This window comes from Leuresthes tenuis, unplaced genomic scaffold (genome assembly GCF_036924035.1).
Source record: "Leuresthes tenuis unplaced genomic scaffold, fLeuTen1.0.hap1 SCAF_1, whole genome shotgun sequence".
NCBI lineage: Eukaryota > Metazoa > Chordata > Actinopteri > Atheriniformes > Atherinopsidae > Leuresthes > Leuresthes tenuis.
Window position 1 is genome coordinate 43,456,015 of NW_027325355.1, and position 27,571 is coordinate 43,483,585.

General features: G+C 46.7%; 1 non-coding gene and 66 pseudogenes across 1 annotated transcript; all 67 read left to right on the top strand.

The window, feature by feature from the left end:
- The first annotated feature begins 124 nt into the window (after nucleotides 1-124).
- On the top strand, nucleotides 125-243 carry LOC140300211 (5S ribosomal RNA). The gene has a single exon (XR_011914809.1). It is a non-coding gene; the product is annotated as a 5S ribosomal RNA (ribosomal RNA).
- Nucleotides 244-515: 272 nt separating this feature from the next.
- Nucleotides 516-634, top strand: LOC140293073 (5S ribosomal RNA; annotated as a pseudogene).
- Nucleotides 635-897: 263 nt separating this feature from the next.
- Nucleotides 898-1,016, top strand: LOC140293936 (5S ribosomal RNA; annotated as a pseudogene).
- Nucleotides 1,017-1,285: 269 nt separating this feature from the next.
- Nucleotides 1,286-1,404, top strand: LOC140292905 (5S ribosomal RNA; annotated as a pseudogene).
- A 269-nt stretch (nucleotides 1,405-1,673) lies between these two features.
- On the top strand, nucleotides 1,674-1,792 carry LOC140299693 (5S ribosomal RNA; annotated as a pseudogene).
- Nucleotides 1,793-2,061: 269 nt separating this feature from the next.
- On the top strand, nucleotides 2,062-2,180 carry LOC140292732 (5S ribosomal RNA; annotated as a pseudogene).
- A 269-nt stretch (nucleotides 2,181-2,449) lies between these two features.
- Nucleotides 2,450-2,568, top strand: LOC140289071 (5S ribosomal RNA; annotated as a pseudogene).
- A 269-nt stretch (nucleotides 2,569-2,837) lies between these two features.
- LOC140294161 (5S ribosomal RNA) lies at nucleotides 2,838-2,956 on the top strand (annotated as a pseudogene).
- A 266-nt stretch (nucleotides 2,957-3,222) lies between these two features.
- LOC140294308 (5S ribosomal RNA) lies at nucleotides 3,223-3,341 on the top strand (annotated as a pseudogene).
- A 269-nt stretch (nucleotides 3,342-3,610) lies between these two features.
- LOC140294548 (5S ribosomal RNA) lies at nucleotides 3,611-3,729 on the top strand (annotated as a pseudogene).
- Nucleotides 3,730-4,001: 272 nt separating this feature from the next.
- LOC140299586 (5S ribosomal RNA) lies at nucleotides 4,002-4,120 on the top strand (annotated as a pseudogene).
- A 269-nt stretch (nucleotides 4,121-4,389) lies between these two features.
- LOC140290577 (5S ribosomal RNA) lies at nucleotides 4,390-4,508 on the top strand (annotated as a pseudogene).
- Nucleotides 4,509-4,776: 268 nt separating this feature from the next.
- On the top strand, nucleotides 4,777-4,895 carry LOC140284421 (5S ribosomal RNA; annotated as a pseudogene).
- Nucleotides 4,896-5,552: 657 nt separating this feature from the next.
- Nucleotides 5,553-5,670, top strand: LOC140293460 (5S ribosomal RNA; annotated as a pseudogene).
- Nucleotides 5,671-5,939: 269 nt separating this feature from the next.
- On the top strand, nucleotides 5,940-6,058 carry LOC140293671 (5S ribosomal RNA; annotated as a pseudogene).
- Nucleotides 6,059-6,327: 269 nt separating this feature from the next.
- On the top strand, nucleotides 6,328-6,446 carry LOC140295509 (5S ribosomal RNA; annotated as a pseudogene).
- Nucleotides 6,447-6,715: 269 nt separating this feature from the next.
- On the top strand, nucleotides 6,716-6,834 carry LOC140301131 (5S ribosomal RNA; annotated as a pseudogene).
- Nucleotides 6,835-7,106: 272 nt separating this feature from the next.
- Nucleotides 7,107-7,225, top strand: LOC140292599 (5S ribosomal RNA; annotated as a pseudogene).
- A 269-nt stretch (nucleotides 7,226-7,494) lies between these two features.
- Nucleotides 7,495-7,613, top strand: LOC140304084 (5S ribosomal RNA; annotated as a pseudogene).
- A 269-nt stretch (nucleotides 7,614-7,882) lies between these two features.
- Nucleotides 7,883-8,001, top strand: LOC140318336 (5S ribosomal RNA; annotated as a pseudogene).
- A 269-nt stretch (nucleotides 8,002-8,270) lies between these two features.
- LOC140296261 (5S ribosomal RNA) lies at nucleotides 8,271-8,389 on the top strand (annotated as a pseudogene).
- Nucleotides 8,390-8,658: 269 nt separating this feature from the next.
- On the top strand, nucleotides 8,659-8,777 carry LOC140295510 (5S ribosomal RNA; annotated as a pseudogene).
- A 269-nt stretch (nucleotides 8,778-9,046) lies between these two features.
- On the top strand, nucleotides 9,047-9,165 carry LOC140299884 (5S ribosomal RNA; annotated as a pseudogene).
- Nucleotides 9,166-9,437: 272 nt separating this feature from the next.
- Nucleotides 9,438-9,556, top strand: LOC140292600 (5S ribosomal RNA; annotated as a pseudogene).
- Nucleotides 9,557-9,825: 269 nt separating this feature from the next.
- On the top strand, nucleotides 9,826-9,944 carry LOC140304091 (5S ribosomal RNA; annotated as a pseudogene).
- Nucleotides 9,945-10,213: 269 nt separating this feature from the next.
- Nucleotides 10,214-10,332, top strand: LOC140315405 (5S ribosomal RNA; annotated as a pseudogene).
- A 269-nt stretch (nucleotides 10,333-10,601) lies between these two features.
- Nucleotides 10,602-10,720, top strand: LOC140287798 (5S ribosomal RNA; annotated as a pseudogene).
- Nucleotides 10,721-11,377: 657 nt separating this feature from the next.
- Nucleotides 11,378-11,496, top strand: LOC140292601 (5S ribosomal RNA; annotated as a pseudogene).
- Nucleotides 11,497-11,765: 269 nt separating this feature from the next.
- Nucleotides 11,766-11,884, top strand: LOC140315416 (5S ribosomal RNA; annotated as a pseudogene).
- Nucleotides 11,885-12,153: 269 nt separating this feature from the next.
- Nucleotides 12,154-12,272, top strand: LOC140291154 (5S ribosomal RNA; annotated as a pseudogene).
- Nucleotides 12,273-12,928: 656 nt separating this feature from the next.
- On the top strand, nucleotides 12,929-13,047 carry LOC140293887 (5S ribosomal RNA; annotated as a pseudogene).
- Nucleotides 13,048-13,316: 269 nt separating this feature from the next.
- On the top strand, nucleotides 13,317-13,435 carry LOC140296432 (5S ribosomal RNA; annotated as a pseudogene).
- A 269-nt stretch (nucleotides 13,436-13,704) lies between these two features.
- LOC140300168 (5S ribosomal RNA) lies at nucleotides 13,705-13,823 on the top strand (annotated as a pseudogene).
- A 269-nt stretch (nucleotides 13,824-14,092) lies between these two features.
- LOC140283221 (5S ribosomal RNA) lies at nucleotides 14,093-14,211 on the top strand (annotated as a pseudogene).
- A 269-nt stretch (nucleotides 14,212-14,480) lies between these two features.
- On the top strand, nucleotides 14,481-14,599 carry LOC140289116 (5S ribosomal RNA; annotated as a pseudogene).
- Nucleotides 14,600-14,868: 269 nt separating this feature from the next.
- LOC140300169 (5S ribosomal RNA) lies at nucleotides 14,869-14,987 on the top strand (annotated as a pseudogene).
- Nucleotides 14,988-15,256: 269 nt separating this feature from the next.
- LOC140283226 (5S ribosomal RNA) lies at nucleotides 15,257-15,375 on the top strand (annotated as a pseudogene).
- A 269-nt stretch (nucleotides 15,376-15,644) lies between these two features.
- Nucleotides 15,645-15,763, top strand: LOC140289117 (5S ribosomal RNA; annotated as a pseudogene).
- Nucleotides 15,764-16,032: 269 nt separating this feature from the next.
- On the top strand, nucleotides 16,033-16,151 carry LOC140278950 (5S ribosomal RNA; annotated as a pseudogene).
- Nucleotides 16,152-16,420: 269 nt separating this feature from the next.
- On the top strand, nucleotides 16,421-16,539 carry LOC140278954 (5S ribosomal RNA; annotated as a pseudogene).
- Nucleotides 16,540-16,808: 269 nt separating this feature from the next.
- LOC140300507 (5S ribosomal RNA) lies at nucleotides 16,809-16,927 on the top strand (annotated as a pseudogene).
- A 269-nt stretch (nucleotides 16,928-17,196) lies between these two features.
- On the top strand, nucleotides 17,197-17,315 carry LOC140299647 (5S ribosomal RNA; annotated as a pseudogene).
- Nucleotides 17,316-17,584: 269 nt separating this feature from the next.
- LOC140288576 (5S ribosomal RNA) lies at nucleotides 17,585-17,703 on the top strand (annotated as a pseudogene).
- Nucleotides 17,704-17,972: 269 nt separating this feature from the next.
- Nucleotides 17,973-18,091, top strand: LOC140319409 (5S ribosomal RNA; annotated as a pseudogene).
- A 269-nt stretch (nucleotides 18,092-18,360) lies between these two features.
- On the top strand, nucleotides 18,361-18,478 carry LOC140297001 (5S ribosomal RNA; annotated as a pseudogene).
- A 272-nt stretch (nucleotides 18,479-18,750) lies between these two features.
- On the top strand, nucleotides 18,751-18,869 carry LOC140279292 (5S ribosomal RNA; annotated as a pseudogene).
- A 269-nt stretch (nucleotides 18,870-19,138) lies between these two features.
- LOC140295803 (5S ribosomal RNA) lies at nucleotides 19,139-19,257 on the top strand (annotated as a pseudogene).
- Nucleotides 19,258-19,526: 269 nt separating this feature from the next.
- Nucleotides 19,527-19,645, top strand: LOC140300508 (5S ribosomal RNA; annotated as a pseudogene).
- A 269-nt stretch (nucleotides 19,646-19,914) lies between these two features.
- Nucleotides 19,915-20,033, top strand: LOC140306168 (5S ribosomal RNA; annotated as a pseudogene).
- A 269-nt stretch (nucleotides 20,034-20,302) lies between these two features.
- On the top strand, nucleotides 20,303-20,421 carry LOC140275618 (5S ribosomal RNA; annotated as a pseudogene).
- A 269-nt stretch (nucleotides 20,422-20,690) lies between these two features.
- On the top strand, nucleotides 20,691-20,809 carry LOC140292640 (5S ribosomal RNA; annotated as a pseudogene).
- Nucleotides 20,810-21,078: 269 nt separating this feature from the next.
- On the top strand, nucleotides 21,079-21,197 carry LOC140273225 (5S ribosomal RNA; annotated as a pseudogene).
- Nucleotides 21,198-21,466: 269 nt separating this feature from the next.
- LOC140297291 (5S ribosomal RNA) lies at nucleotides 21,467-21,585 on the top strand (annotated as a pseudogene).
- Nucleotides 21,586-21,854: 269 nt separating this feature from the next.
- On the top strand, nucleotides 21,855-21,972 carry LOC140293461 (5S ribosomal RNA; annotated as a pseudogene).
- Nucleotides 21,973-22,241: 269 nt separating this feature from the next.
- On the top strand, nucleotides 22,242-22,359 carry LOC140287094 (5S ribosomal RNA; annotated as a pseudogene).
- Nucleotides 22,360-22,628: 269 nt separating this feature from the next.
- LOC140271142 (5S ribosomal RNA) lies at nucleotides 22,629-22,752 on the top strand (annotated as a pseudogene).
- A 269-nt stretch (nucleotides 22,753-23,021) lies between these two features.
- On the top strand, nucleotides 23,022-23,140 carry LOC140294679 (5S ribosomal RNA; annotated as a pseudogene).
- A 647-nt stretch (nucleotides 23,141-23,787) lies between these two features.
- Nucleotides 23,788-23,906, top strand: LOC140288914 (5S ribosomal RNA; annotated as a pseudogene).
- A 269-nt stretch (nucleotides 23,907-24,175) lies between these two features.
- LOC140318342 (5S ribosomal RNA) lies at nucleotides 24,176-24,294 on the top strand (annotated as a pseudogene).
- A 269-nt stretch (nucleotides 24,295-24,563) lies between these two features.
- Nucleotides 24,564-24,682, top strand: LOC140296839 (5S ribosomal RNA; annotated as a pseudogene).
- A 269-nt stretch (nucleotides 24,683-24,951) lies between these two features.
- Nucleotides 24,952-25,070, top strand: LOC140295512 (5S ribosomal RNA; annotated as a pseudogene).
- Nucleotides 25,071-25,339: 269 nt separating this feature from the next.
- On the top strand, nucleotides 25,340-25,458 carry LOC140300860 (5S ribosomal RNA; annotated as a pseudogene).
- Nucleotides 25,459-25,730: 272 nt separating this feature from the next.
- On the top strand, nucleotides 25,731-25,849 carry LOC140292602 (5S ribosomal RNA; annotated as a pseudogene).
- A 269-nt stretch (nucleotides 25,850-26,118) lies between these two features.
- Nucleotides 26,119-26,237, top strand: LOC140315427 (5S ribosomal RNA; annotated as a pseudogene).
- Nucleotides 26,238-26,506: 269 nt separating this feature from the next.
- LOC140287809 (5S ribosomal RNA) lies at nucleotides 26,507-26,625 on the top strand (annotated as a pseudogene).
- A 269-nt stretch (nucleotides 26,626-26,894) lies between these two features.
- Nucleotides 26,895-27,013, top strand: LOC140296359 (5S ribosomal RNA; annotated as a pseudogene).
- Nucleotides 27,014-27,282: 269 nt separating this feature from the next.
- Nucleotides 27,283-27,401, top strand: LOC140292603 (5S ribosomal RNA; annotated as a pseudogene).
- Nucleotides 27,402-27,571: the final 170 nt, after the last annotated feature.

The following is a 27,571-nucleotide window of genomic DNA, read 5'->3' on the forward strand; positions in this document are numbered from 1 at the left end:
ATGATCACATCAGAGAAGATGATTTACCCGCTACACATCAAACTTTCTCGGCAATTATCTGGTTGCATAGAGGAACCGTATGATTCCAGTACCTATATAATGCACATTTGTCAGAGACATTGCTGCTTACGGCCACACCACCCGGAAAATGCCCGACCTCATCTGATCTCGGAAGCCAAGCAGGGTTGGGCCTGGTTAGTACTTGGATGGGAGACCACTTGGGAATACCAGGTGCTGTAAGCTTCTTCTCTACTCTCTACCACCTTCATGTCTTTTGTGGATACGTCTGATCCTCCTGTGACACATGAGGAAGTTGGTCATCTTCAGCTGCTGCTGCTTCTTTGTTGGCAGACACGAAGTGATCTGAGAGTCTCAGTTTCAGCTGCAGAGAATAATCACATCAGGGAAGAAGATGTGCCCACTACAAGTCAGCCTTTCTCGGCAATTATCTGGTTACATAGAGGAAGTGTATGATTCCATTGCCTATATAATGCACATTTGTCACGGAGATTGTTACTTACGGCCAAACCACCCTGAATATGTCTGACCTTGTCTGATCTCGGAAGCCAAGGAGGGCTGGGCCTGGTTAGTACTTTGATGGGACACCGCTTGGGAATACCAGGTGCTGTAAGCTTTTTCTCTTCTCTCTACCACCTCCATGTCTTTTGTTGCAACGTCTGATCACCCTGTGACACGTGAAGAAGTTGGTCATCTTCAGCTGCTGCTGCTTTGTTGGCAGATACAAAGTGATCTCAGAGTTTCAGCTGCAGAGAATAATCACATCAGGGAAGAAGATGTGCCCACTACAAGTCAGCCTTTCTTGGCAATTATCTGGTTACATAGAGGAAGTGTATGATTCCAGTACCTATATAATACACATTTGTAACAGATAGCGTTGCTTACCGCCACACCACCCTGAATAAGCTCAACCTCGTCTGATCTCGGAAGCCAAGCAGGGTTGGGCCTGGTTAGTTCTTGAATGGGAGACCGCTTGCGAATACCAGGTGCTGTAAGCTTTTTCTCTTCTCTCTACCACCTACATGTCTTTTGTTGCAACGTCTGACCACCCTGTGACACATGAGGAAGTTGGTCATCTTCAGCTGCTGCTGCTTTGTTGGCAGACACGAAGTGATCTGAGAGTCTCAGTTTCAGCTCGAGAGAATAATCACATCAGGGAAGAAGATGTGCCCACTACAAGTTAGCCTTTCTCGACAATTATCTGGTTACATAGAGGAACTGTATTATTCCAGTACCTATATAATGCACATTTGTCACAGACATTGTTGCTTACGGCCACACCACCCTGAACATGCCCGACCTCGTCTCATCTTGGAAGCCAAGCAGGGTTGGGCCTTGTTAGTACTTGAATGGGAGACTGCTTGGGAATACCAGGTGCTGTAAGCTTTTTCTCTTCTCTCTACCACCTGCATGTCTTTTGTTGCAACGTCTGACCACCCTGTGACACATGAGGAAGTTGGTCATCTTCAGCTGCTGCTGCTTTGTTGGCAGACACGAAGTGATCTGAGAGTCTCAGTTTCAGCTGAAGAGAATGATCACATCAGAGAAGATGATATGCCCGCTACACATCAGCCTTTCTCTGCAATTATCTGGTTATATAGAGGAACCGTATGATTCCAGTACCTATATTATAAACATTTTTCAGAGAGATTGTTACTTACGGCCATACCACCCTGAATAAGCCCGACCTCATCTGATCTCGGAAGCCAAGCAGGGTTTGGCCTGGTTAGTACTTGAATGGGAGACCGCTTGGGAATACCAGGTGCTGTAGGCTTTTTCTCTTCTCTTTACCACCTGCATGTCTTTTGTTGCAATGTCTGATCGCCCTGTGACACATGAGGAAGTTGGTCATCTTCAGCTGCTGCTGCTTTGTTGGCAGACACAAAGTGATCTGAGAGTCTCAGTTTCAGTACCAGAGAATAATCACATCAGGGAAGAAGATGAACCCACTACAAGTCAGCCTTTTTCGGCAATTATCTGGTTGCATAGAGGAACCGTATGATTCCAGTACCTATATAATGCACATTTGTCACAGACATTGTTACTTACGGCCACACCACCCTGAATATGCCCGACCTCGTCTAATCTCGGAACCCAAGCAGGGTTGGGCCTGGTTAGTACTTGAATGTTAGACCGCTTGGGAATACCAGGTGCTGTAAGCTTTTTCTCTTCTCTCTACCACCTGCATGTCTTTTTCTGCAATGTCTGATCGCCCTGTGACACATGAGGAAGTTGGTCATCTTCAGCTGCTGCTGCTTTGTTGGCAGACATGAAGTGATCTGAGAGTCTCAGTTTCAGCTGAAGAGAATGATCACGTCAGGGAAGAAGATGTGCTCACTACAAGTCAGCCTTTCTTGGCAATTATCTGGTTATATAGAGGAACCGTATGATTCCTGTACCTATACAATTTATATTTGTCACAGACATGGTTGTTTACGGCCACACCACCCTGAATATGCCCGACCTCGTCTGATCTTGGAAGCCAATTAGGGTTGGGCCTGTTTAGTACTTGGATGGGAGACCCCTTGGGATTATCAGGTGCTGTAAGCTTTTTCTCTTCTCTCAACCACCTGCATGTCTTTTGTTGCAACGTATGATCACCCTGTGACACATGAGGAAGTTGGTCATCTTCATTTTCTGCTGCTTTGTTGGCAGACACGAAGTGATCTGAGAGTCTCATTTTCAGCTGGAGAAAATTATCACGTCAGGGAACAAGATGTGCCCACTACATATCAGCCTTTCTTGGCAATTATCTGGTTGCATAGAGGAACCGTATGATTCCAGTACCTATATAATGCACATTTGTCACAGATAATGTTACTTACGGCCACACCACCCTGAATATGCCCGACCTCGTCTGATCTAAGAACCCAAGCAGGGTTGGACCTGGTTAGTACTTGAATGGGAGACCGCTTGCGAATACCAGGTGCTGTAAGCTTTTTCTCTTCTCTCTACCACCTACATGTCTTTTGTTGCAACGTCTGATCACCCTGTGACACATGAAGAAGTTGGTCATCTTCAGCTGCTGCTGCTTTGTTGGCAGACACGAAGTGATATGAGAGTCTCAGTTTCAGCTGGAGAGAATAATCACGTCAGGGAAGATGTTTCCACTACTTATCAGCCTTTCTCGGCAATTATCTTGTTACATAGAGGAACCATATGATTCCATTGCCTATATAATGCACATTTGTCACAGAGATTGTTGCTTACGGCCCAACCACCCTGAATATGTCTGACCTCGTCTGCTCTCAGAAGCCAAGGAGGGTTGGCCCTGGTTAGTACTTGGATGAGAGACCGCTTGGGAATACCAGGTGCTGTAAGCTTTTTCTCTTCTCTCTACCACCTGCATGTCTTTTGTTGCAACGTCTGATCACCCTGTGACACATGAGGAAGTTGGTCATCTTCAGCAGCTGCTGCTTTGTTGGCAGACACGAAGTGATCTGAGAGTCTCAGTTTCAGCTGTAGAGAATAATCACATCGGGGAAGAAGATGTGCCCACTACAAGTTAGCCTTTCTTGGCAATTATCTGGTTGCATAGAGGAACCGTATGATTCCAGTACCTATATAATGCACATTTGTCACAGACATTGTTACTTACGGCCACACCACCCTGAATATGCCCAACCTCGTGTGATCTCGGAAGCCAAACAGGGTTGAGCCTGCTTAGTACTTGGATGGGAGACTGCTTGGGAATACCAGGTGCTGTAAGCTTCTTCTCTTCTCTCTACCACCTGCATGTCTTTTGTTGCAACGTCTGATCACCCTGTGACACATGAGGAAGTTGGTCATCTTCAGCAGCTGCTGCTTCTTTGTTGGCAGACACGAAGTGATCTGAGAGTCTCAGTTTCAGCTGCAGAGAATAATCACATCAGGGAAGAAGATGTGCCCACTACAAGTCAGCCTTTCTCTGCAATTCTCTGGTTACATAGAAGAAGTGTATGATTCCAGTACCTATATAATGCACATTTGTCACAGTTATTGTTGCTTACGGCCGCACCACCCTGAATATGCCCGACCTCGTCTGATCTTGGAAGAAAAGCAGGGTTGGGCCTGGTTAGTACTTGAATGGGAGACCACTTCGGAATACCAGGTGCTGTAAGCTTTTTCTCTTCTCTCTACCACCTGCATGTCTTTTGTTGCAACGTCTGATCACCCTGTGACACATGAGGAAGGTGGTCATCTTCAGCTTCTGCTGCTTTGTTGGCAGACACGAAGTGATCTGAGAGTCTCAGTTTCAGTTGCAGAGAATGATCACATCAGAGAAGATGATTTGCCCGCTACACATCAGCCTTTCTCGGCAATTATCTGGTTGCATAGAGGAACCGTATGATTCAAGTACCTATATAATGCACATTTGTCAGAGATATTGTTGCTTACGGCCACACCACCCTGAATAAGCCCGACCTCGTCTGATCTCGGACGCCAAGCAGGGTTGTACCTGGTTAGTACTTGGATGGGAGACAGCTTGGGAATACCAGGTGCTGTAAGCTTTTCTCTTCTCTCTACCACCTGCATGTCTTTTGTTGCAACGTCTGATCACCCTGTGACACGTGAAGAAGTTGGTCATCTTCAGCTGCTGCTGCTTTGTTGGAAGACACGAAGTGAACTGAGAATCTCAGTTTCAGCTGAAGAGAATAATCACGTCAGGGAAGAAGATGTGCCCACTACACATCAGCCTTTCTCATCAATTATCTGGTTACATAGAGGAACCGTATGATTCCTGTACTTATATAATGCACATTTGTCACAGACATTGTTACTTACGGCCACACCACCCTGAATTTGCCTGACCTCGTCTGATCTCGGAAGCCAAGCATTGTTGGGCCTGGTTAGTACTTGGGTGGGAGACCGCTTGGGAATACCAGGTGCTGTAAGCGTTTTCTCTTCTCTCTACCACCTGCATGTGTTTTGTTGCAACGTCTGATCACCCTGTGACACATGAGGAAGTTGGTCATCTTCAGCTGCTGCTGCTTTGTTGGCAGACACGAAGTGATCTGAGAGTCTCAGTTTCAGCTGAAGAGAATGATCACATCAGAGAAGATGATATGCCCACTACACATCAGCCTTTCTCGGCAATTATCTGGTTTCATAGAGGAAGTGTATGATTCCAGTACCTATATAATTCACATTTGTAACAAACATTGTTGCTTATGGCCACACCACCCTGAATAAGCCCCACCTTGTCTTATCCTGGAAGCCAAGCAGGGTTGGGCCTGGTTCGTACTTCAATGGGAGACTGCTTGGGAATACCAGGTGCTGTAAGCTTTTTCTCTTCTCTCTACCACCTGCATGTCTTTTGTTGCAACATCTGATCACCCTGTGACACATGAGGAAGTTTGTCATCTTCAGCTTCTGCTGCTTTGTTGGCAGACACGAAGTGATCTGAGAGTCTCATTTTCAACTGAAGAGAATAATAACGTCAGGGAAGAAGATGTGCCCCCTACACATCAGCCTTTCTCGGCAATTATCTGGTTACATAGAGGAACTGTATGATTCCAGTACCTATATAATGCACATTTGTCACAGACATTGTTGCTTACGGCCACACCACCCTCAATATGCCTGACCTCGTCTGATCTCGGAAGCCAAGCACGGTTGGCCTGGTTAGTACTTGGGTGGGAGACTGCTTGGGAATACCAGGTGCTGTAAGCTTTATCTCTTCTCTGGACCACCTGAATGTCTTTTGTTGCAACGTCTGATCACCCTGTGACACATGAGGAAGTTGGTCATCTTCAGCTTCTGCTGCTTTGTTTGCAGACACGAAGTGATCTGAGAGTCTCAGTTTCAGCTGCAGAGAATAATCACGTCAGGGAAGAAGATGTGCCCACTACACATAAGCCTTTCTCGGCAATTATCTGGTTACATAGAGGAACCGTATGATTCCAGTACCTATATAATGCACATTTGTCACAGACATTGTCGCTTACGGCAACACCACCCTGAACATGCCTGACCTTGTCTGATCTCGGAAGCCAAGCAGGGTTGAGCCTGTTTAGTACTTGGATGGGAGACAGCTTGGGAATACCAGGTGCTGTAAGCTTTTTCTCTTCTCTCTACCACCTGCATGTCTTTTGTTGCAACGTCTGATCACCCTGTGACACGTGAAGAAGTTGGTCATCTTCAGCTGCTGCTGCTTTGTTGGCAGACACGAAGTGATCTGAGAGTCTCAGTTTCAGCTGGAGAGAATAATCACATCAGGGAAGAAGATATGCCCACTACACATCAGCCTTTCTCGGCAATTATCTGGTTACATAGAGGAACTGTATGATTCCAGTACCAATATAATGCACATTTGTCACAGACTTTGTTGCTTACGGCCACACCACCCTCAACATATCCGACCTTGTCCGATCACGGAAGCCAAGCACGGTTGGGCCTGGTTAGTACTTAGATGGGAGACTGCTTTGGAATACCAGGTGCTGTAAGCTTTTTCTCTTCTCTCTACCACCTGCATGTCTTTTGTTGCAACGTCTGATCACCCTGTGACACATGAGGAAGTTGGTCATCTTCAGCTTCTGCTGCTTTGTTGGCAGACACAAAGTGATCTGAGAGTCTCATTTTCAGCTGGAGAGAATTATCACGTCAGGGAACAAGATGTGCCCACTACACATCAGCCTTTCTCGGCAATTATCTGGTTACATAGAGGAACCGTATGACTCCATTACCTATATAATGCACATTTGTCACAGAAATTGTCGCTTACGGCCACACCACCCTGAATATGCCCGACCTCGTCTGATCTCGGAAGCCAAGCAGGGTTGGGGCTGGTTAGTACTTGGATGGGAGACCGCTTGGGAATACAAGGTGCTGTAAGCTTCTTCTCTTCTCTCTACCACCTGCATGTCTTTTGTTGCAACGTCTGATCACCCTGTGACACATGAGGAAGTTGGTCATCTTCAGTTACTGCTGCTGCTTTGTTGGCAGACACAAAGTGATCTGAGAGTCTCAGTTTCAGTTGCAGAGAATGATCACATCAGAGAAGATGATTTGCGCGCTACACATCAGCCTTTCTCAGCAATTATCTGGTTGCATAGAGGAACCGTATGATTCCAGTACCTATATAATGCACATTTGTCAGAGACATTGTTGCTTACGGCCACACCACCCTGAATAAGCCCGACCTCGTCTGATCTCGGACGCCAAACAGGGTTGTACCTGGTTAGTACTTGGATGGGAGACAGCTTGGGAACACCAGGTGCTGTAAGCTTTTTCTCTTCTCTCTACCACCTGCATGTCTTTTGTTGCAACGTCTGATCACCCTGTGACACATGAGGAAGTTGGTCATCTTCAGCTGCTGCTGCTTTGTTGGCAGACACAAAGTGATCTGAGAGTCTCAGTTTCAGCTCGAGAGAATAATCACGTCAGGGAAGAAGATGTGCCCACTACTTATCAGCTTTTCTCGGCAATTATCTGGTTACATAGAGGAACCGTATGATTCCAGTACCTATATAATGCACATTTGTCAGAGACATTGTTGCTTACGGCCACACCACCCTGAACATGCCCGACCTCGTCTGATCTCGGACGCCAAACAGGGTTGTACCTGGTTAGTACTTGGATGGGAGACCTCTTGGGAACACCAGGTGCTGTAAGCTTTTTCTCTTCTCTCTACCACCTGCATGTCTTTTGTTGCAACGTCTGATCACCCTGTGACACATGAGGAAGTTGGTCATCTTCAGCTGCTGCTGCTTTGTTGGTAGACACGAAGTGATCTGAGAGTCTCAGTTTCAGCTGCAGAGAATAATCACATCAGGGAAGAAGATGTGCCCATAACAAGTCAGCCTTTCTCTGCAATTATCTGGTTACATAGAGGAATTGTATGATTCCAGTACCTATATAATGCACATTTGTCACAGAAATTGTTCCTTACGGCCATACCACCCTGAATAAGCCCGACCTCGTCTGATCTCGGAAGCCAAGGAGGGTTGGGCCTGGTTAGTACTTTAATGGGAGACTGCTTGGGAATACCAGGTGCTGTAAGCATTTTCTCTTCTCTCTACAACCTGCATGTCTTTTGTTGCAACGTCTGATCACCCTGTGACACATGAGAAAGTTGGCCATCTTCAGCTGCTGCTGCTTTGTTGGAAGACACGAAGTGATCTGAGAGTCTCAGTTTCAGCTGAAGAGAATAATCACGTCAGGGAAGAAGATGTGCCCACTACACATCAGCCTTTCTCAGCAATTATCTGGTTACATAGAGGAACCGTATGATTCCTGTACTTATATAATGCACATTTGTCAGACACATTGTTTCTTACGGCCACACTACCCTGAACATGCCTGACCTTGTCTGATCTCGGAAGCCAAGCAGGGTTGAGCCTGCTTAGTACTTGGATGGGAGACAGCTTGGGAATACCAGGTGCTGTAAGCTTTTTCTCTTCTCTCTACCACCTGCATGTCTTTTGTTGCAACGTCTGATCACCCTGTGACACGTGAAGAAGTTGGTCATCTTCAGCTGCTGCTGCTTTGTTGGCAGACACGAAGTGATCTGAGAGTCTCAGTTTCAGCTGGAGAGAATAATCACATCAGGGAAGAAGATATGCCCACTACACATCAGCCTTTCTCGGCAATTATCTGGTTACATAGAGGAACTGTATGATTCCAGTACCAATATAATGCACATTTGTCACAGACTTTGTTGCTTACGGCCACACCACCCTCAACATATCCGACCTTGTCCGATCACGGAAGCCAAGCACGGTTGGGCCTGGTTAGTACTTAGATGGGAGACTGCTTTGGAATACCAGGTGCTGTAAGCTTTTTCTCTTCTCTCTACCACCTGCATGTCTTTTGTTGCAACGTCTGATCACCCTGTGACACATGAGGAAGTTGGTCATCTTCAGCTTCTGCTGCTTTGTTGGCAGACACAAAGTGATCTGAGAGTCTCATTTTCAGCTGGAGAGAATTATCACGTCAGGGAACAAGATGTGCCCACTACACATCAGCCTTTCTCGGCAATTATCTGGTTACATAGAGGAACCGTATGACTCCATTACCTATATAATGCACATTTGTCACAGAAATTGTCGCTTACGGCCACACCACCCTGAATATACCCGACCTCGTCTGATCTCGGAAGCCAAGCAGGGTTGGGGCTGGTTAGTACTTGGATGGGAGACCGCTTGGGAATACAAGGTGCTGTAAGCTTCTTCTCTTCTCTCTACCACCTGCATGTCTTTTGTTGCAACGTCTGATCACCCTGTGACACATGAGGAAGTTGGTCATCTTCAGTTACTGCTGCTGCTTTGTTGGCAGACACAAAGTGATCTGAGAGTCTCAGTTTCAGTTGCAGAGAATGATCACATCAGAGAAGATGATTTGCGTGCTACACATCAGCCTTTCTCAGCAATTATCTGGTTGCATAGAGGAACCGTATGATTCCAGTACCTATATAATGCACATTTGTCAGAGACATTGTTGCTTACGGCCACACCACCCTGAATAAGCCCGACCTCGTCTGATCTCGGACGCCAAACAGGGTTGTACCTGGTTAGTACTTGGATGGGAGACAGCTTGGGAACACCAGGTGCTGTAAGCTTTTTCTCTTCTCTCTACCACCTGCATGTCTTTTGTTGCAACGTCTGATCACCCTGTGACACATGAGGAAGTTGGTCATCTTCAGCTGCTGCTGCTTTGTTGGCAGACACAAAGTGATCTGAGAGTCTCAGTTTCAGCTCGAGAGAATAATCACGTCAGGGAAGAAGATGTGCCCACTACTTATCAGCTTTTCTCGGCAATTATCTGGTTACATAGAGGAACCGTATGATTCCAGTACCTATATAATGCACATTTGTCAGAGACATTGTTGCTTACGGCCACACCACCCTGAACATGCCCGACCTCGTCTGATCTCGGACGCCAAACAGGGTTGTACCTGGTTAGTACTTGGATGGGAGACCTCTTGGGAACACCAGGTGCTGTAAGCTTTTTCTCTTCTCTCTACCACCTGCATGTCTTTTGTTGCAACGTCTGATCACCCTGTGACACATGAGGAAGTTGGTCATCTTCAGCTGCTGCTGCTTTGTTGGTAGACACGAAGTGATCTGAGAGTCTCAGTTTCAGCTGCAGAGAATAATCACATGAGGGAAGAAGATTTGCCCACTACAAGTCAGCCTTTCTCGGCAATTATCTGGTTACATAGAGGAACCGTATGATTCCAGTACCTATATAATGCACATTTGTCACAGACATTGTTGCTTACGGCCACACCACCCTGAACATGCCCGACCTCGTCTGATCTCGGTAGCCAAGGAGGGTTGGGCCTGGTTAGTACTTTAATGGGAGACTGCTTGGGAATACCAGGTGCTGTAAGCGTTTTCTCTTCTCTCTACAACCTGCATGTCTTTTGTTGCAACGTCTGATCACCCTGTGACACACGAGGAAGTTGGCCATCTTCAGCTGCTGCTGCTTTGTTGGAAGACACGAAGTGATCTGAGAGTCTCAGTTTCAACTGAAGAGAATAATGACGTCAGGGAAGAAGATGTGCCGACTACACATCAGCCTTTCTCAGCAATTATCTGGTTACATAGAGGAACCGTATGATTCCTGTAGTTATATAATGCACATTTGTCAGACACATTGTTGCTTACGGCCACACCACCCTGAACATGCCCGACCTCGTCTGATCTCGGAAGCCAAGCAGGGTTGAGCCTCCTTAGTACTTGGATGGAAGACCTCTTGGGAATACCAGGTGCTGTAAGCTTTTTCTCTTCTCTCGACCACCTGCATGTCTTTTGTTGCAACGTCTGATCACCCTGTGACACATGAGGAAGTTGGTCATCTTCAGCTGCTGCTGCTTTGTTGGCTGACACAAAGTGATCTGAGAGTCTCAGTTTCAGTTGCAGAGAATGATCACATCAGAGAAGATGATTTGCCCGCTACACATCAGCCTTTCTCGGCAATTATCTGGTTGCATAGAGGAACCGTATGATTCCAGTACCTATATAATGCACATTTGTCACAGTTATGGTTGCTTACGGCCACACCACCCTGAATATGCCCAACCTCATCTGATCTCAGAAGCCAAGGAGGTTTGGTTCTGGTTAGTACTTGGATGGTAGACATTCTGGGAATACCAGGTGCTGTAAGCTTTTTCTCTTCTCTCTACCACCTGCATGTCTTTTGTTGCAACGTCTGATCACCCTGTGACACATGAGGAAGTTGGTCATCTTCAGCTGCTGCTGCTTTGTTGGCTGACACGAAGTGATCTGAGAGTCTCAGTTTCAGTTGCAGAGAATGATCACATCAGAGAAGATGATTTGCCCGCTACACATCAGCCTTTCTCGGCAATTATCTGGTTGCATAGAGGAACCGTATGATTCCAGTACCTATATAATGCACATTTGTCAGAGACATTGTTGCTTACGGCCACACCACCCTGAATAAGCCCGACCTCGTCTGATCTCGGACGCCAAACAGGGTTGTACCTGGTTAGTACTTGGATGGGAGACAGCTTGGGAACACCAGGTGCTGTAAGCTTTTTCTCTTCTCTCAACCACCTGCATGTCTTTTGTTGCAACGTCTGATCACCCTGTGACACATGAGGAAGTTGGTCATCTTCAGCTTCTGCTGCTTTGTTGGCAGACACGAAGTGATCTGAGAGTCTCAGTTTCAGCTGCAGAGAATGATCACATGAGGGAAGAAGATGTGCCCACTACAAGTCAGCCTTTCTCGGCAATTATCTGGTTACATAGAGGAACCGTATGATTCCAGTACCTATATAATGCACATTTGTCACAGACATTGTTGCTTACGGCCACACCACCCTGAACATGCCCGACCTCGTCTGATCTCGGTAGCCAAGGAGGGTTGGGCCTGGTTAGTACTTTAATGGGAGACTGCTTGGGAATACCAGGTGCTGTAAGCGTTTTCTCTTCTCTCTACAACCTGCATGTCTTTTGTTGCAACGTCTGATCACCCTGTGACACACGAGGAAGTTGGCCATCTTCAGCTGCTGCTGCTTTGTTGGAAGACACGAAGTGATCTGAGAGTCTCAGTTTCAACTGAAGAGAATAATCACGTCAGGGAAGAAGATGTGCCGACTACACATCAGCCTTTCTCAGCAATTATCTGGTTACATAGAGGAACCGTATGATTCCTGTAGTTATATAATGCACATTTGTCAGACACATTGTTGCTTACGGCCACACCACCCTGAACATGCCCGACCTCGTCTGATCTCGGAAGCCAAGCAGGGTTGAGCCTCCTTAGTACTTGGATGGGAGACTGCTTGGGAATACCAGGTGCTGTAAGCGTTTTCTCTTCTCTCTACAACCTGCATGTCTTTTGTTGCAACGTCTGATCACCCTGTGACACATGAGGAAGTTGGTCATATTCAGCTGCTGCTGCTTTGTTGGCTGACACAAAGTGATCTGAGAGTCTCAGTTTCAGTTGCAGAGAATGATCACATCAGAGAAGATGATTTGCCCGCTACACATCAGCCTTTCTCGGCAATTATCTGGTTGCATAGAGGAACCGTATGATTCCAGTACCTATATAATGCACATTTGTCAGAGACATTGTTGCTTACGGCCACACCACCCTGAATAAGCCCGACCTCGCCTGATCTCGGACACCAAGAAGGTTGTACCTGGTTAGTACTTGGATGGGAGACATCTTGGGAATACCAGGTGCTGTAAGCTTTTTCTCTTCTCTCTACCACCTGCATGTCTTTTGTTGCAACGTCTGATCACCCTGTGACACGTGAAGAAGTTGGTCATCTTCAGCTGCTGCTGCTTTGTTGATAGACACGAGGTGATCTGAGAGTCTCAGTTTCAGCTGAAGAGAATAATCACATCAAGGATGAAGATGAACCCACTACAAGTCAGCCTTTTTCGGCAATTATCTGGTTACACAGAGGAACTGTATGATTCCAGTACCTATATAATGCACATTTGTCACAGTTATGGTTGCTTACGGCCACACCACCCTGAATATGCCCAACCTCATCTGATCTCAGAAGCCAAGCAGGTTTGGGCCTGGTTAGTACTTGGGTGGTAGACATTCTGGGAATACCAGGTGCTGTAAGCTTTTTCTCTTCTCTCTACCACCTGCATGTCTTTTGTTGCAACGTCTGATCACCCTGTGACACATGAGGAAGTTGGTCATCTTCAGCTGCTGCTGCTTTGTTGGCTGACACAAAGTGATCTGAGAGTCTCAGTTTCAGTTGCAGAGAATGATCACATCAGAGAAGATGATTTGCCCGCTACACATCAGCCTTTCTCGGCAATTATCTGGTTGCATAGAGGAACCGTATGATTCCAGTACCTATATAATGCACATTTGTCAGAGACATTGTTGCTTACGGCCACACCACCCTGAATAAGCCCGACCTCGTCTGATCTCGGACGCCAAACAGGGTTGTAACTGGTTAGTACTTGGATGGGAGACAGCTTGGGAACACCAGGTGCTGTAAGCTTTTTCTCTTCTCTCTACCACCTGCAAGTCTTTTGTTGCAACGTCTGATCACCCTGTGACACGTGAAGAAGTTGGTCATCTTCAGCTGCTGCTGCTTTGTTGATAGACACGAGGTGATCTGAGAGTCTCATTTTCAGCTGAAGAGAATAATCACATCAAGGAGGAAGATGAACCCACTACAAGTCAGCCTTTTTCGGCAATTATCTGGTTACACAGAGGAAGTGTATGATCACAGTACCTATATAATGCACACTTGTCACCGATATTGTTGCTTACGGCCACACCACCCTGAATAAGCCCGACCTCGTCTGATCTCGGAAGCCAAGCAGGGTTGGGCCTGGTTAGGACTTGAATGGGAGACCGCTTGGGAATACCAGGTGCTGTAAGCTTTTTCTCTTCTCTATACCACCTGCATGTCTTTTGTTGCAACGTCTGATCACCCTGTTACACATGAGGAAGTTGGTCATCTTCAGCTTCTGCTGCTTTGTTGGCAGACACGAAGTGATCTGAGAGTCTCAGTTTCAGCTGAAGAGAATAATCACATCAGGGAAGAAGTTGTGCCCACTACAAGTCAGCCTTTCTCTGCGATTATCTGGTTACATAGAAGAAGTGTATGATTCCAGTACCTATATAATGCACATTTGTCACAGCTATTGTTGCTTACGGCCGCACCACCCTGAATATGCCTGACCTCGTCTGATCTTGGAAGAAAAGCAGGGTTGGGCCTGGTTAGTACTTGGATGGGAGACCACTTCGGAATACCAGGTGATGTAAGCTTCTTCTCTTCTCTCTACCACCTGCATGTCTTTTGTTGCAACGTCTGATCACCCTGTGACACATGAGGAAGTTGGTCATCTTCAGCTTCTGCTGCTTTGTTGGCAGACACGAAGTGATCTGAGAGTCTCAGTTTCAGCTGAAGAGAATGATCACATCAGAGAAGATTATATGCCCGCTACACATCAGCCTTTCTCGGCAATTATCTGGTTGCATAGAGGAACCGTATGCTTCCAGTAGCTATATAATGCACATTTGTCGGAGACATTGTTGCTTACGGCCACACCACCCTGAACATGCCCGACCTCGTATGATCTCGGAAGCCAAGCAGGGTTGAGCCTGCTTAGTGCTTGGATGGGAGACTGCTTGGGAATACCAGGTGCTGTAAGCTTCTTCTCTTCTCTCTACCACCTGCATGTCTTTTGTTGCAACGTCTGATCACCCTGTGACACGTGAAGAAGTTGGTCATCTTCAGCTGCTGCTGCTTTGTTGATAGACACGAGGTGATCTGAGAGTCTCATTTTCAGCTGAAGAAAATAATCACATCAAGGAGGAAGATGAACCCACTACAAGTCAGCCTTTTTCGGCAATTATCTGGTTACACAGAGGAAGTGTATGATCCCAGTACCTATATAATGCACATTTGTCACAGCTATTGTTGCTTACGGCCACACCACCCTGAATAAGCCCGACCTCGTCTGATCTCGGAAGCCAAGCAGGGTTGGGCCTGGTTAGGACTTGAATGGGAGACCGCTTGGGAATACCAGGTGCTGTAAGCTTTTTCTCTTCTCTATACCACCTGCATGTCTTTTGTTGCAACGTCTGATCACCCTGTTACACATGAGGAAGTTGGTCATCTTCAGCTTCTGCTGCTTTGTTGGCAGACACGAAGTGATCTGAGAGTCTCAGTTTCAGCTGAAGAGAATAATCACATCAGGGAAGAAGTTGTGCCCACTACAAGTCAGCCTTTCTCTGCAATTATCTGGTTACATAGAAGAAGTGTATGATTCCAGTACCTATATAATGCACATTTGTCACAGCTATTGTTGCTTACGGCCGCACCACCCTGAATATGCCTGACCTCGTCTGATCTTGGAAGAAAAGCAGGGTTGGGCCTGGTTAGTACTTGGATGGGAGACCACTTCGGAATACCAGGTGATGTAAGCTTCTTCTCTTCTCTCTACCACCTGCATGTCTTTTGTTGCAACGTCTGATCACCCTGTGACACATGAGGAAGTTGGTCATCTTCAGCTTCTGCTGCTTTGTTGGCAGACACGAAGTGATCTGAGAGTCTCAGTTTCAGCTGAAGAGAATGATCACATCAGAGAAGATTATATGCCCGCTACACATCAGCCTTTCTCGGCAATTATCTGGTTGCATAGAGGAACCGTATGCTTCCAGTACCTATATAATGCACATTTGTCAGAGACATTGTTGCTTACGGCCACACCACCCTGAACATGCCCGACCTCGTATGATCTCGGAAGCCAAGCAGGGTTGAGCCTGCTTAGTGCTTGGATGGGAGACTGCTTGGGAATACCAGGTGCTGTAAGCTTCTTCTCTTCTCTCTACCACCTGCATGTCTTTTGTTGCAACGTCTGATCACCCTGTGACACATGAGGAAGTTGGTCATCTTCAGCTGCTGCTGCTTTGTTGGCAGACACAAAGTGATCTGAGAGTCTCAGTTTCAGCTACAGAGAATAATCACGTCAGGGAAGAAGATGTGCCCACTACAAGTCAGCCTTTCTCTGCAATTATCTGGTTACATAGAAGAAGTGTATGATTCCAGTACCTATATAATGCACATTTGTCACAGCTATTGTTGCTTACGGCCGCACCACCCTGAATATGCCTGACCTCGTCTGATCTTGGAAGAAAAGCAGGGTTGGGCCTGGTTAGTACTTGGATGGTGGACTATCTGGGAATACCAGGTGCTGTAAGCTTCTTCTCTTCTCTCTACCACCTGCATGTCTTTTGTTGCAACGTCTGATCACCCTGTGACACATGAGGAAGTTGGTCATCTTCAGCTGCTGCTGCTTTGTTGGCAGACACAAAGTGATCTGAGAGTCTCAGTTTCAGCTACAGAGAATAATCACGTCAGGGAAGAAGATGTGCCCACTACAAGTCAGCCTTTCTCTGCAATTATCTGGTTACATAGAAGAAGTGTATGATTCCAGTACCTATATAATGCACATTTGTCACAGCTATTGTTGCTTACGGCCGCACCACCCTGAATATGCCTGACCTCGTCTGATCTTGGAAGAAAAGCAGGGTTGGGCCTGGTTAGTACTTGGATGGTGGACTATCTGGGAATACCAGGTGCTGTAAGCTGATTCTCTTCTCTCTACCACCTCCATGTCTTTTGTTGCAACGTCTGATCACCCTGTGACACATGAGGAAGTTGGTCATCTTCAGCTGCTGCTGCTTTGTTGGCAGACACAAAGTGATCTGAGAGTCTCAGTTTCAGCTGCAGAGAATAATCACGTCAGGGAAGAAGATGTGCCCACTACACATCAGCCTTTCTCGGAAATGATCTGGTTGCATAGAGGAACCGTATGATTCCAGTACCTATATAATGCACATTTGTCAGAGACATTGTTGCTTACGGCCACACCACCCTGAACATACCCGACCTCGTCTGATCTCGGAAGCCAAGGAGGGTTGGGCGTGGTTAGTACTTGGATGGAAGACCTCTTGGGAATACCAGGTGCTGTAAGCTTTTTCTTTTCTCTCGACCACCTGCATGTCTTTTGTTGCAACGTCTGATCACCCTGTGACACATGAGGAAGGTGGTCATCTTCAGCTTCTGCTGCTTTGTTGGCAGACACGAAGTGATCTGAGAGTCTCAGTTTCAGCTGCAGAGAATGATCACATGAGGGAAGAAGATGAACCCACTACAAGTCAGCCTTTCTCGGCAATTATCTGGTTACATAGAGGAACCGTATGATTCCAGTACCTATATAATGCACATTTGTCACAGACATTGTTGCTTACGGCCACACCACCCTGAACATGCCCGACCTCGTCTGATCTCGGTAGCCAAGGAGGGTTGGGCCTGGTTAGTACTTGGATGGGAGACCACTTGGGAATACCAGGAGCTGTAAGCTTTTTGTCTTCTCTCGACCACCTGCATGTCTTTTGTTGCAACGTCTGATCACCCTGTGACACATGAGGAAGTTGGTCATCTTCAGCTGCTGCTGCTTTGTTGGCAGACACGAAGTGATCTGAGAGTCTCAGTTTCAGCTGCAGAGAATGATCACATCAGGGAAGAAGATGTGCCCATAACAAGTCAGCCTTTCTCTGCAATTATCTGGTTACATAGAGGAATTGTATGATTCCAGTACCTATATAATGCACATTTGTCACAGAAATTGTTCCTTACGGCCACACCACCCTGAATAAGCCCGACCTCGTCTGATCTCGGAAGCCAAGGAGGGTTGGGCCTGGTTAGTACTTTAATGGGAGACTGCTTGGGAATACCAGGTGCTGTAAGCGTTTTCTCTTCTCTCTACAACCTGCATGTCTTTTCTTGCAACGTCTGATCACCCTGTGACACATGAGGAAGTTGGCCATCTTCAGCTGCTGCTGCTTTGTTGGAAGACACGAAGTGATCTGAGAGTCTCAGTTTCAACTGAAGAGAATAATCACGTCAGGGAAGAAGATGTGCCCACTACACATCAGCCTTTCTCAGCAATTATCTGGTTACATAGAGGAACCGTATGATTCCTGTACTTATATAATGCACTTTTGTCAGACACATTGTTGCTTACGGCCACACCACCCTGAACATACCCGACCTCGTCTGATCTCGGAAGCCAAGCAGGGTTGAACCTGCCTAGTACTTGGATGGGAGACTGCTTGGGAATACCAGGTGCTGTAAGCGTTTTCTCTTCTCTCTACAACCTGCATGTCTTTTGTTGCAACGTCTGATCACCCTGTGACACATGAGGAAGTTGGTCATCTTCAGCTGCTGCTGCTTTGTTGGCTGACACAAAGTGATCTGAGAGTCTCAGTTTCGGTTGCAGAGAATGATCACATCAGAGAAGATGATTTGCCCGCTACACATCAGCCTTTCTCGGCAATTATCTGGTTGCATAGAGGAACCGTATGATTCCAATACCTATATAATGCACATTTGTCAGAGACATTGTTGCTTACGGCCACACCACCTTGAATAAGCCCGACCTCGTCTGATCTCGGACACCAAGAAGGTTGTACCTGGTTAGTACTTGGATGGGAGACAGCTTGGGAATACCAGGTGCTGTAAGCTTTTTCTCTTCTCTCTACCACCTGCATGTCTTTTGTTGCAACGTCTGATCACCCTGTGACACGTGAAGAAGTTGGTCATCTTCAGCTGCTGCTGCTTTGTTGATAGACACGAGGTGATCTGAGAGTCTCAGTTTCAGCTGAAGAGAATAATCACATCAAGGAGGAAGATGATGTGCCCACTACAAGTCAGCCTTTTTCGGCAATTATCTGGTTACACAGAGGAAGTGTATGATTCCAGTACCTATATAATGCACATTTGTCACCGATATTGTTGCTTACGGCCGCACCACCCTGAATATACCTGACCTCGTCTGATCTTGGAAGAAAAGCAGGGTTGGGCCTCGTTAGTATTTGGATGGGAGACCACTTCGGAATACGAGGTGCTGTAAGCTTTTTCTCTTCTCTGTACCACCTGCATGTCTTTTGTTGCAACGTCTGATCACCCTGTGACACATGAGGAAGTTGGTCATCTTCAGCTTCTGCTGCTTTGTTGGCAGACACAAAGTGATCTGAGAGTCTCAGTTTCAGCTCGAGAGAATAATCACGTAAGGGAAGAAGATGTGCCCACTACTTATCAGCTTTTCTCGGCAATTATCTGGTTACATAGAGGAACTGTATGATTCCAGTACCTATATAATGCACATTTGTCACAGTTATGGTTGCTTACGGCCACACCACCCTGAATATGCCTGACCACGTCTGATCTCGGAAGCCAAACAGGGTTGAGCCTGCTTAGTACTTGGATGGTAGAATATCTGGGAATACCAGGTGCTGTAAGCTGATTCTCTTCTCTCTACCACCTGCATGTCTTTTGTTGCAACGTCTGATCACCCTGTGACACATGAGGAAGTTGGTCATCTTCAGCTGCTGCTGCTGTGTTGGCAGACACAAAGTGATCTGAGAGTCTCAGTTTCAGCTGCAGAGAATAATCACGTCAGGGCAGAAGATGTGCCCACTACACATCAGCCTTTCTCGGAAATGATCTGGTTGCATAGAGGAACCGTATGATTCCAGTACCTATATAATGCACATTTGTCAGAGACATTGTTGCTTACGGCCACACCACCCTGAACATACCCGACCTCGTCTGATCTCGGAAGCCAAGGAGGGTTGGGCGTGGTTAGTACTTGGATGGAAGACCTCTTGGGAATACCAGGTGCTGTAAGCTTTTTCTCTTCTCTCGACCACCTGCATGTCTTTTGTTGCAACGTCTGATCACCCTGTGACACATGAGGAAGGTGGTCATCTTCAGCTGCTGCTGCTTTGTTGGCAGACACGAAGTGATCTGAGAGTCTCAGTTTCAGCTGCAGAGAATGATCACATGAGGGATGAAGATTTGTCCACTACAAGTCAGCCTTTCTCGGCAATTATCTGGTTACATAGAGGAACCGTATGATTCCAGTACCTATATAATGCACATTTGTCACAGACATTGTTGCTTACGGCCACACCACCCTGAACATGCCCGACCTCGTCTGATCTCGGTAGCCAAGGAGGGTTGGGCCTGGTTAGTACTTAAATGGGAGACCGCTTGGGAATACCAGGAGCTGTAAGCTTTTTGTCTTCTCTCGACCACCTGCATGTCTTTTGTTGCAACGTCTGATCACCCTGTGACACATGAGGAAGTTGGTCATCTTCAGCTGCTGCTGCTTTGTTGGCAGACACGAAGTGATCTGAGAGTCTCAGTTTCAGCTGCAGAGAATAATCACATCAGGGAAGAAGATGTGCCCATAACAAGTCAGCCTTTCTCTGCAATTATCTGGTTACATAGAGGAATTGTATGATTCCAGTACCTATATAATGCACATTTGTCACAGAAATTGTTCCTTACGGCCACACCACCCTGAATATGCCCGACCTCGTCTGATCTCGGAAGCCAAGGAGGGTTGGGCCTGGTTAGTACTTTAATGGGAGACTGCTTGGGAATACCAGGTGCTGTAAGCGTTTTCTCTTCTCTCTACCACCTGCATGTCTTTTGTTGCAACGTCTGATCACCCTGTGACACATGAGGAAGTTGGCCATCTTCAGCTGCTGCTGCTTTGTTGGCAGACACGAAGTGATCTGAGAGTCTCAGTTTCAGTTGCAGAGAATGATCACATCAGAGAAGATGATTTGCCCGCTACACATCAGCCTTTCTCGGCAATTATCTGGTTGCATAGAGGAACCGCATGATTCAAGTACCTATATAATGCACATTTGTCAGAGACATTGTTGCTTACGGCCACACCACCCTGAATAAGCCCGACCTCGTCTGATCTCGGACGCCAAGCAGGGTTGTACTTGGTTAGTACTTGGATGGGAGACAGCTTGGGAATACCAGGTGCTGTAAGCTTTTTCTCTTCTCTCTACCACCTGCATGTCTTTTGTTGCAACGTCTGATCACCCTGTGACACGTGAAGAAGTTGGTCATCTTCAGCTGCTGCTGCTTTGTTGGAAGACACGAAGTGAACTGAGAATCTCAGTTTCAGCTGAAGAGAATAATCACGTCAGGGAAGAAGATGTGCCCACTACACATCAGCCTTTCTCATCAATTATCTGGTTACATAGAGGAACCGTATGATTCCTGTACTTATATAATGCACATTTGTCACAGACATTGTTACTTACGGCCACACCACCCTGAATTTGCCTGACCTCGTCTGATCTCGGAAGCCAAGCATTGTTGGGCCTGGTTAGTACTTGGGTGGGAGACCGCTTGGGAATACCAGGTGCTGTAAGCTTTTTCTCTTCTCTCTACCACCTGCATGTGTTTTGTTGCAACGTCTGATCACCCTGTGACACATGAGGAAGTTGGTCATCTTCAGCTGCTGCTGCTTTGTTGGCAGACACGAAGTGATCTGAGAGTCTCAGTTTCAGCTGAAGAGAATGATCACATCAGAGAAGATGATATGCCCACTACACATCAGCCTTTCTCGGCAATTATCTGGTTTCATAGAGGAAGTGTATGATTCCAGTACCTATATAATTCACATTTGTAACAAACATTGTTGCTTACGGCCACACCACCCTGAATAAGCCCCACCTTGTCTTATCCTGGAAGCCAAGCAGGGTTGGGCCTGGTTCGTACTTCAATGGGAGACTGCTTGGGAATACCAGGTGCTGTAAGCTTTTTATCTTCTCTCTACCACCTGCATGTCTTTTGTTGCAACATCTGATCACCCTGTGACACATGAGGAAGTTTGTCATCTTCAGCTTCTGCTGCTTTGTTGGCAGACACGAAGTGATCTGAGAGTCTCATTTTCAACTGAAGAGAATAATAACGTCAGGGAAGAAGATGTGCCCCCTACACATCAGCCTTTCTCGGCAATTATCTGGTTACATAGAGGAACTGTATGATTCCAGTACCTATATAATGCACATTTGTCACAGACATTGTTGCTTACGGCCACACCACCCTCAATATGCCTGACCTCGTCTGATCTCGGAAGCCAAGCACGGTTGGCCTGGTTAGTACTTGGGTGGGAGACTGCTTGGGAATACCAGGTGCTGTAAGCTTTATCTCTTCTCTGGACCACCTGAATGTCTTTTGTTGCAACGTCTGATCACCCTGTGACACATGAGGAAGTTGGTCATCTTCAGCTTCTGCTGCTTTGTTTGCAGACACGAAGTGATCTGAGAGTCTCAGTTTCAGCTGCAGAGAATAATCACGTCAGGGAAGAAGATGTGCCCACTACACATAAGCCTTTCTCGGCAATTATCTGGTTACATAGAGGAACCGTATGATTCCAGTACCTATATAATGCACATTTGTCACAGACATTGTCGCTTACGGCAACACCACCCTGAACATGCCTGACCTCGTCTGATCTCGGAAGCCAAGCACGGTTGGCCTGGTTAGTACTTGGGTGGGAGACCACTTGGGAATACCAGGTGCTGTAAGCTTTATCTCTTCTCTGGACCACCTGAATGTCTTTTGTTGCAACGTCTGATCACCCTGTGACACATGAGGAAGTTGGTCATCTTCAGCTTCTGCTGCTTTGTTGGCAGACACGAAGTGATCTGAGAGTCTCAGTTTCAGCTGCAGAGAATAATCACGTCAGGGAAGAAGATGTGCCCACTACACATAAGCCTTTCTCTGCAATTATCTGGTTACATAGAGGAACCGTATGATTCCAGTACCTATATAATGCACATTTGTCACAGAGATTGTCGCTTACGGCCACACCACCCTGAATATAATATGCCCGACCTCGTCCGATCTCGGAAGCCAAGCGGGGTTGTGCCTGGTTAGTACTTGGGTGGGAGACTGCTTGGGAATACCAGGTGCTGTAAGCTTTTTCTCTTCTCTCTACCACCTGCATGTCTTTTGTTGCAACGTCTGATCACCCTGTGACACATGAGGAAGTTGGTCATCTTCAGCTGCTGCTGCTTTGTTGGCAGACACAAAGTGATCTGAGAGTCTCAGTTTCAGCTGGAGAGAATAATCACATCAGGGAAGAAGATATGCCCACTACACATCAGCCTTTCTCGGCAATTATCTGGTTACATAGAGGAACTGTATGATTCCAGTACCAATATAATGCACATTTGTCACAGACTTTGTTGCTTACGGCCACACCACCCTCAACATATCCGACCTTGTCCGATCTCGGAAGCCAAGCACGGATGGGCCTGGTTAGTACTTACATGGGAGACTGCTTTGGAATACCAGGTGCTGTAAGCTTTTTCTCTTCTCTCTACCACCTGCATGTCTTTTGTTGCAACGTCTGATCACCCTGTGACACATGAGGAAGTTGGTCATCTTCAGCTGCTGCTGCTTTGTTGGCAGACACAAAGTGATCTGAGAGTCTCAGTTTCAGCTGCAGAGAATAATCACATCAGGGAAGAAGATGTGCCCACTACAAGTCAGCCTTTCTCGGCAATTATCTGGTTACATAGAGGAAGTGTATGATTCCAGTACTTATATAAGGCACATTTGTCACATATATTGTTGCTTACAGCCACACCACCCTGAATAAGCACGATCTCGGAAGCCAAGCAGGTTTGGGCCTGGTTAGTACTTGGAAGGTAGACTGCCTGGGAATACCAGGTGCTTTAAGCTTTTTCTCTTCTCTCTACCACCTGCATGTCTTTTGTTGCAACGTCTGATCACCCTGTGACACATGAGGAAGTTGGTCATCTTCAGCTGCTGCTGCTTTGTTGGCAGACACGAAGTGATCTGAGAGTCTCAGTTTCAGCTGCAGAGAATAATCACGTCAGGGAAGAAGATGTGCCCACTACAAGTCAGCTTTTCTCTGCAATTATCTGGTTACATAGAGGAACCGTATGATTCCAGTACCTATATAATGCACATTTGTCACAGACATTGTTGCTTACGGCCACACCACCCTGAACATGCCCGACCTCGTCTTATCTCGGAAGCCAAGGAGGGTTGGGCCTGGTTAGTACTTAAATGGGAGACCGCTTGGGAATACCAGGAGCTGTAAGCTTTTTGTCTTCTCTCGACCACCTGCATGTCTTTTGTTGCAACGTCTGATCCCCCTGTGACACATGAGGAAGTTGGTCATCTTCAGCTGCTGCTGCTTTGTTGGCAGACACGAAGTGATCTGAGAGTCTCAGTTTCAGCTGCAGAGAATAATCACATCAGGGAAGAAGATGTGCCCATAACAAGTCAGCCTTTCTCTGCAATTATCTGGTTACATAGAGGAATTGTATGATTCCAGTACCTATATAATGCACATTTGTCACAGAAATTGTTCCTTACGGCCATACCACCCTGAATAAGCCCGACCTCGTCTGATCTCGGAAGCCAAGGAGGGTTGGGCCTGGTTAGTACTTTAATGGGAGACTGCTTGGGAATACCAGGTGCTGTAAGCATTTTCTCTTCTCTCTACAACCTGCATGTCTTTTGTTGCAACGTCTGATCACCCTGTGACACATGAGAAAGTTGGCCATCTTCAGCTGCTGCTGCTTTGTTGGAAGACACGAAGTGATCTGAGAGTCTCAGTTTCAGCTGAAGAGAATAATCACGTCAGGGAAGAAGATGTGCCCACTACACATCAGCCTTTCTCAGCAATTATCTGGTTACATAGAGGAACCGTATGATTCCTGTACTTATATAATGCACATTTGTCAGACACATTGTTTCTTACGGCCACACTAGCCTGAACATGCCCGACCTTGTCTGATCTCGGAAGCCAAGCAGGGTTGAGCCTGCTTAGTACTTGGATGGGAGACAGCTTGGGAATACCAGGTGCTGTAAGCTTTTTCTCTTCTCTCTACCACCTGCATGTCTTTTGTTGCAACGTCTGATCACCCTGTGACACGTGAAGAAGTTGGTCATCTTCAGCTGCTGCTGCTTTGTTGGCAGACACGAAGTGATCTGAGAGTCTCAGTTTCAGCTGGAGAGAATAATCACATCAGGGAAGAAGATATGCCCACTACACATCAGCCTTTCTCGGCAATTATCTGGTTACATAGAGGAACTGTATGATTCCAGTACCAATATAATGCACATTTGTCACAGACTTTGTTGCTTACGGCCACACCACCCTCAACATATCCGACCTTGTCCGATCACGGAAGCCAAGCACGGTTGGGCCTGGTTAGTACTTAGATGGGAGACTGCTTTGGAATACCAGGTGCTGTAAGCTTTTTCTCTTCTCTCTACCACCTGCATGTCTTTTGTTGCAACGTCTGATCACCCTGTGACACATGAGGAAGTTGGTCATCTTCAGCTTCTGCTGCTTTGTTGGCAGACACAAAGTGATCTGAGAGTCTCATTTTCAGCTGGAGAGAATTATCACGTCAGGGAACAAGATGTGCCCACTACACATCAGCCTTTCTCGGCAATTATCTGGTTACATAGAGGAACCGTATGACTCCATTACCTATATAATGCACATTTGTCACAGAAATTGTCGCTTACGGCCACACCACCCTGAATATGCCCGACCTCGTCTGATCTCGGAAGCCAAGCAGGGTTGGGGCTGGTTAGTACTTGGATGGGAGACCGCTTGGGAATACGAGGTGCTGTAAGCTTCTTCTCTTCTCTCTACCACCTGCATGTCTTTTGTTGCAACGTCTGATCACCCTGTGACACATGAGGAAGTTGGTCATCTTCAGTTACTGCTGCTGCTTTGTTGGCAGACACAAAGTGATCTGAGAGTCTCAGTTTCAGTTGCAGAGAATGATCACATCAGAGAAGATGATTTGCGCGCTACACATCAGCCTTTCTCAGCAATTATCTGGTTGCATAGAGGAACCGTATGATTCCAGTACCTATATAATGCACATTTGTCAGAGACATTGTTGCTTACGGCCACACCACCCTGAATAAGCCCGACCTCGTCTGATCTCGGACGCCAAACAGGGTTGTACCTGGTTAGTACTTGGATGGGAGACAGCTTGGGAACACCAGGTGCTGTAAGCTTTTTCTCTTCTCTCTACCACCTGCATGTCTTTTGTTGCAACGTCTGATCACCCTGTGACACATGAGGAAGTTGGCCATCTTCAGCTGCTGCTGCTTTGTTGGAAGACACGAAGTGATCTGAGAGTCTCAGTTTCAACTGAAGAGAATAATGACGTCAGGGAAGAAGATGTGCCCACTACAAGTCAGCCTTTCTCGGCAATTATCTGGTTACATAGAGGAACCGTATGATTCCAGTACCTATATAATGCACATTTGTCACAGACATTGTTGCTTACGGCCACACCACCCTGAACATGCCCGACCTCGTCTGATCTCGGTAGCCAAGGAGGGTTGGGCCTGGTTAGTACTTTAATGGGAGACTGCTTGGGAATACCAGGTGCTGTAAGCGTTTTCTCTTCTCTCTACAACCTGCATGTCTTTTGTTGCAACGTCTGATCACCCTGTGACACACGAGGAAGTTGGCCATCTTCAGCTGCTGCTGCTTTGTTGGAAGACACGAAGTGATCTGAGAGTCTCAGTTTCAACTGAAGAGAATAATGACGTCAGGGAAGAAGATGTGCCGACTACACATCAGCCTTTCTCAGCAATTATCTGGTTACATAGAGGAACCGTATGATTCCTGTAGTTATATAATGCACATTTGTCAGACACATTGTTGCTTACGGCCACACCACCCTGAACATGCCCGACCTCGTCTGATCTCGGAAGCCAAGCAGGGTTGAGCCTCCTTAGTACTTGGATGGAAGACCTCTTGGGAATACCAGGTGCTGTAAGCTTTTTCTCTTCTCTCGACCACCTGCATGTCTTTTGTTGCAACGTCTGATCACCCTGTGACACATGAGGAAGTTGGTCATCTTCAGCTGCTGCTGCTTTGTTGGCTGACACAAAGTGATCTGAGAGTCTCAGTTTCAGTTGCAGAGAATGATCACATCAGAGAAGATGATTTGCCCGCTACACATCAGCCTTTCTCGGCAATTATCTGGTTGCATAGAGGAACCGTATGATTCCAGTACCTATATAATGCACATTTGTCACAGTTATGGTTGCTTACGGCCACACCACCCTGAATATGCCCAACCTCATCTGATCTCAGAAGCCAAGGAGGTTTGGGCCTGGTTAGTACTTGGATGGTAGACATTCTGGGAATACCAGGTGCTGTAAGCTTTTTCTCTTCTCTCTACCACCTGCATGTCTTTTGTTGCAACGTCTGATCACCCTGTGACACATGAGGAAGTTGGTCATCTTCAGCTGCTGCTGCTTTGTTGGCTGACACAAAGTGATCTGAGAGTCTCAGTTTCAGTTGCAGAGAATGATCACATCAGAGAAGATGATTTGCCCGCTACACATCAGCCTTTCTCGGCAATTATCTGGTTGCATAGAGGAACCGTATGATTCCAGTACCTATATAATGCACATTTGTCAGAGACATTGTTGCTTACGGCCACACCACCCTGAATAAGCCCGACCTCGTCTGATCTCGGACGCCAAACAGGGTTGTACCTGGTTAGTACTTGGATGGGAGACAGCTTGGGAACACCAGGTGCTGTAAGCTTTTTCTCTTCTCTCTACCACCTGCATGTCTTTTGTTGCAACGTCTGATCACCCTGTGACACATGAGGAAGTTGGTCATCTTCAGCTGCTGCTGCTTTGTTGGCAGACACAAAGTGATCTGAGAGTCTCAGTTTCAGCTCGAGAGAATAATCACGTCAGGGAAGAAGATGT